Here is a 6,031-nt window from a genome sequence, read left to right as displayed (position 1 = left end):
GCGGTCATGGCTGGGTGGATGTGATGATGTAGGATGCTCAGCTCTCGGGGACTCGGAGACTCCTCGGCGATGCTTGGGGACGCTGGACCACTGCGCTCCGAAAACAGGAAGCGCAGGAGGGAAACTGGCCATCAGCCAAGGAAGCCAAGTCAGGACTCTCAGGGGCAGGACACCGGGGACCCCGAGAGGCAGAACGTAACCCATTTTCATGGGGCCAGTTCAGGCAAAAGACGTGGAAGTCCACCTCCTCACTCATTCCTGCTTTCCAGTAGAACGGGATTAATCAGGAAGGATGCGTCAGTGAGTTATAAGTGGATTACGAACAGTCCCAACATCAGTTATTAGAAATTACAGGCCAAGATATGCAATTATGGATGCTTTAATACGCATGGTGGAGTCAATCAAAACCCAATAGGAAACTAAACAGATAATGAGGAAGCCAAAGAGACGTTAATCTGAGATCACCAAACAAAACATTAAATTAGCAACGGAAAACCACGGCCAAGTTAAGTTCAGGCGGCAGACTTACTGGTAGGAGTACCCTCGCCCCTAGAAGGACAGACGCTCTAACCATCTGCATCCTCTTTTACTTACCGATTTGCAAGCACCCTTTATGCACTAAAATATCGGTCCTTTGTTCTATGTGCTTATGTCCACCAGCGGTCATTTGCCTTGTTAAGTGTGTGTGTATTTTGGCATATGTACGTGTGTCTTGACATTCAGAAAAAGCTAGCTTTTATTCCATCTACCCTCAGTACTTTTTCTTTGGCGATTTCTGTCTTTGGCATCTTGTTCAGAAAGCCCTTCCCTACTGGAAAATCTATGTATTAAATCTACCTACATTTTATTGCAACCTCTTATAATATTCATTTCTATTCCTGAAACATAATTGGCTACTGGAGGAAGGGTTGCCAGAAATGTTTTGGGAGGTGTCAAACTACACCAAGAGTTTAATGGCTTTTTTATTTATGGAAGTTGAGACTGCGAAGTAATGAGGGCTGATATCTAAATGAATGTATCAGAAATAAACGATGTTGCCAAACAATGGCTGCCCCTTTCAGAACAGTCATCTTGGGCACCTATTTAATTCCAGCTCTCACTTCGGCAGCACATTTACTAAAATTGGAACAGAGAAGATTAGCGTGGCCCCTGCGGAGGATGACACGCAGATTCGCGAAGCATCCCCTGTTTTAATATGTACCTCCGAGTCACTGCGCTGCACTCCAGATGTTAACGCAACATTGTAAATCGACTGTACGTCAATAAAAACATTTAAAGAATTCCAGTGATATCTTCAATGCCAAAAATAAAATAAAAACGAAACAACTCTTTTTTTTTGAATGATGCTCAAAAATAGTCACTCCGTGAACCCATCACTTGAAAGTTACACCTTAATTCTCCCCTTGAAAGTTACCCCCTAGGCCTCGCCCGACTTGCCTGAGTCACGTTGGATTTAATTAATATCCCAAATCTCTCCTGTCAGGTTTTGAGTCGAGCCAATGTTTGTTTGTTTGTTTTAATCTGTGTCAAAAATACCAGTGAAATTTAACTGCATTATGTAAGAGAGACCCTCCCTGCGCAGGCTGAATAATGACCCCTGAAGATTACGATGTCCACGTGCCAACCCCCAGCATTTGTGGACATCATCTGATGTGGCCAAAGGGACTTTGCAAAGATGACTGAACTAGGGATTGCGGGACGAAGAGACTTTGCTGGGTTATCTGAACGCATCTGCAGTGTAACCGCAAGTTCCTTGGTAGGGGGAGGCAGAGGGAGGCTGACTGCAGAGGTAGGAGATGTGATCCTGCAAGCAAGAGACGGGAGTAACTCAGGGAAGGGGCCACCAGCCAAGGCGTGCAGGCAACCTCCAGGGACTGGAAGAGGCTGGGAGTGGATTCTCCCCCAGGACCTTCAGAAGGAACCAGCCCTGCGGACGCCCTTTGACACCAGAGAAACAAATTTCAAACGTCTGACCTCCAGAACCATGGGAATGCATCTGTGGTGATTTCAGCCACCGTCTTTGTGGCCGTTGGTTACAGCCGTCACAGCAAACTAACACACAAACTTAATAAATTTTGCTGTGATTCCAGTGAGAATCTGCACTGAAAATCCACTCTAAAATTAGGAAATTTTACTTATTATGTATTACATACATACATACGTTAGGCGTATTTTATATCAACACAGATATAATCTGACTGAGCCACAGGATGCCCCAGGTACGTAGTTGGACATTATTTCTGGGTGTGTTAATGGTTCAGATGGACACAACAAAGTGTCCCCAGGGGACCCATGCCTCCTGGGAGGCGCTGAACAATGCACGTGGCTCAGCAGAGTGACTGGTCTTGGAAATGAGAGCAGCATCCCGTTGGTACTTGTGAGTGAGGGGGTAAATGCAGACCCCTTCCCCAAGTTCAACACGTCCCCGTACGGATGCCCACGAACGCTGCGGGGGGCACAGCTGCGCTGGCTACCTCTGTGACTTCTCATCCTTGGGGGGGTGCTCATTGTATGACATCCCCCCAAACACTCTTATGAAAAAACCTGTTACTCTACAGAAGTTTTAACTAACGACTCCATTTTGTCATTAGAAAGATGAACATACACCATTAATAGCCCGCTGATCTGCCTAAACTAGTGGGTGTTTAACACACACTTGCTGAATCCACACAGGGAAAAGAATAAATATCCTCATTCCCGATCAAGCAGTTATTTTCCCGTCGTTGGACTTCGGAAATCAAAAGTCTCCAACTGCCTTTGATCTATTATTTATCATTTAATTACTGAAGGCCGGAGCTGCGAGGAATTTTAACGATTACTTTAAATAACCGCCAGTCATATTTGAAGAAGTTCTTGTCTTCACCACCCGGAACTTTTCCAATCTTTTTCTCTTTCCCTCCTAAAATATTTAAGAAAGACATTTCCTAACACTGGCCATGATTAGCCAACACCAGAATCTTCCGGAAGGAGAGTGAAACATTCATTTATATGAGGGTCTGTCACCCACCTGGATGTTTCATCAGAAGCCCTCATACGTGTCTTTACATAGACTTGAGGTTCACGTGCATTTCATCCGTCTTTCCAACTAAGGCTGACAGGTGGGGGCTTCCAGGGAGCCTGTGTTGAGAAGGATTCTGAAGTCTAGTCTGGGTTCAGAGCACTGTGATCGACTATTGATGTCTGCCATGGGGAGAGGCGTCACAGACAGCATCCGACTTGCCACAAATTTGACGCCTCTGGAAATTGCCTCGGGCAGCTTCAGACGGGGAGGGCCATATGTCTGTTTTTTTTTTTTAAACTCAGATGTTTAAACTATAGGCGACAGGAGCCTTTTTCATTTATCAGCTCCAAATGCACCTCCCTTTAAAGATAACAGCCTGAATGTGTCCCCAAACCCACAGGCGAGTTCTTATAACTGTACCACAGTTTTGTTTAAGGAGCTCTTTGTTAATTATTTTCCTGTAACTTTTGTTGAACCGTCTTCTCGTCTCTCTAAGTGGAACCCTTAGTTTCCCCAAAAGAATTTGCACAGTATTTCAATAATTCACAGACAACGGGTCCAAAGAATCAACTCCTCTGTGTTAAAGGCAGAGAAGAAGGACGTTTGAGCGGCAAGCAGAAACAAACCTGAAACATTTGGAAAAGGGTGTGTTAGTCTGACCTTAACACAGACATCCTAAGGTCCCCCCTCCCCACGTCTTTGAGAACCGCAGGCAGGGCTGCTCTCCTCCACCCGTGAGTGTTGAAATTAATGGGGTGGGATGTGTGCATCGCTTAGAAAGAACGAGAGCGCGTCCCACACCGGGGCGAAAGGTAACTGAACGCAGGACGGGATGGGACAGAAAATTACAAGATGCTTTACGCATAATGAAAGCAGCAGGGGAAGTCTCACCTTCTGAACCTTGATCTCAGTTGTGGGGTGTGTGTGCGCACGTCGGTGTGTTTTAGGTAACAGCAACTCTATTTCCTACTACGGATTGCAGTCCAAAAGCATGTGGACGGTAACTGGCGTGAATGACATCTACTATCCAGAAAGGACGCGTGCCCTGCCCCCAGCTGCACGCGGAGCCGCCTGCCGTCCGAGCGGGAGGCCCGGCCTCAGGCCTCGTCAGCCTGGCGCTGGATGCACGTGGGCGAGAGACAGCGCTGTTTCGCTTTTGATGGCACGAGAGACCCCCTCTTTGAAACGGAAAGGAAAGGAAGGCTCTGTCCACCCACCCCCGAGGCAGGAGGAAGCGGAGAGGCACACACGGCATATTTCCGACAGCCACGTGGAGAACTCGCGAGGGTCAATCATCAGACCCAAAGAGGCACACGCTGCGTTTTTTTTTTTTTTTTTTTTTGATTCTGCTGAGCCAGATGGAAGACAGTTTCCAATACCATTCGTTCATAAGACATGGGTCCCAGAAACACTTCTGTTTCTGCCTGAGCAGCAGGTTTGGGAGCAATACACCTTTTATACACCTTGACAATGGCCTTTTCTTCTTTTCTTTTCTTTTCTTTTCTTTTCTTTTTCTTTTCTCTTTCTTGAGAATGTCTATCTCCAGTCACACCTTTCTCTTTCTGACTGGTGCCTAACATACACTGAAAGCATGGTGTCCATGGACCACATGTTTGCACGTGTGTGGCTAAAAGCCTCCCTTTCCAGTGGAGGGCTTCTCACCTGCAGACAATCGTGTTTGCTTCCTTATACGGCTCATAAAGAAAGGCCAGTGCCACTCACTCACTCACTCACAAGTGTAATTTAAAACCAACTCTCCGGCAAGATGGGATGTTACAGCCAATATTTAGTTTTTTCCTTTCATTAGCTAAATTGTATTAAATTGGGATCCTTGAGAAAATTGTACCGGCAGTATCGTATTTAAATGTATTTCGAGCTCAAGACTCACTCAGGCAAATTTTTATCATATGCAAATCACCATCATTATGCAAATAAGCACACCCTCATTGCCGTGCAAGTGTAAAATGGATGTTTGTTTTTATGATGATGAATTATCTTTCGCAGTTGCAGTCTGCTGTGTGCAGCTCAGAAATCTGCACGGGGGCTCCTGTTTGTTGCTCAGACATTTTTGTTTGTTCCGACATAAATCTGTTGCCAACTTGGGCAATGGAGGTTCTTTCTTTTCTCCCAGGTGAACACCATGCGCGGAATATTTAACTTCACGGTTTCTCATTCAATCGTCACGAAGCCCTTTAAGGAAGGTACGGTTACCAGCCCCATATTCCTACATGAGGAAATGGAGCTCAGAGATGTCAAGTGACTCGTTCAGGGTCACACAGCCAGTAAGGGGTAGAATCAGGACTCAGACCCAGGTTCCCGCTCCCGTGTCAGACGCTTGCATCTCTAACCAGTGAGTGAGCAAAGCAGGGAGCTTGTCCGGGAGGCTGCAGTTAAAGGGTGACACTTCGGTGTAGCTGGGGACCCATCTTGCCCCCGAGGACAGAGGGAGTCTGCAGGGATGTGCGCAGGCTGCGGCGATGGGGCGATGGGAGGGATGGAGACGGAGGAGGACCAGCCTGCGAACTAGCGTCTATGAAGGGAGGCAGCTGAAGACTGCGGCAGAGGACACTGCGTCTGACGGTCCCCAGGGAGACGGGGAGTGAGCAGAGCGATGCGTTCAGACTCCCGTGGTCTGACGTCGCCCCGTCCTTCTGTGCTCTTTCCTCGCTTCCCCCCAGAAGTTGGTGATCACAGTCTTGGGCATGTGGGATCACAGCCTCCACCGTCTCCCTGGGCTCAAGGTTCCGATTCCTGGAAGAGAATCTGATGCCTTGAGCCTGGGGCCCAGGCCTGCCCAGGCCTGCCCAGGCCTTGAGCAGCCGGGGAGTGTGGTTCCGCCGAGGGAAACGGGCGCGGTTCCCAGAGCAGATGCTGGACGGACACACACAGCAGCCGTCCACTCAGATCCCCCGTGCTCGGCCCGCTCCCTACCGATGGGGACGTGTTTCTCCATCTGAATCTGCTCACATCCCTGGCAGTCTCCCTGGAGGAGAGGGTGGTTCAAATACGCTCACATTTTGAAGGCGAAAG

The 6,031-nt window shown here is 47.9% G+C and overlaps 1 pseudogene; it reads left to right on the top strand.

The window, feature by feature from the left end:
* Window positions 1-1,092: 1,092 nt before the first annotated feature.
* On the top strand, window positions 1,093-1,193 carry LOC116150078 (U6 spliceosomal RNA; annotated as a pseudogene).
* Window positions 1,194-6,031: the final 4,838 nt, after the last annotated feature.

Source organism: Camelus dromedarius, chromosome 31 (genome assembly GCF_036321535.1).
Source record: "Camelus dromedarius isolate mCamDro1 chromosome 31, mCamDro1.pat, whole genome shotgun sequence".
Taxonomy (NCBI): Eukaryota; Metazoa; Chordata; class Mammalia; order Artiodactyla; family Camelidae; genus Camelus; species Camelus dromedarius.
Note: the sequence above shows the minus strand (reverse complement) of the source record. Positions and strands in the feature narration are given on the sequence as shown.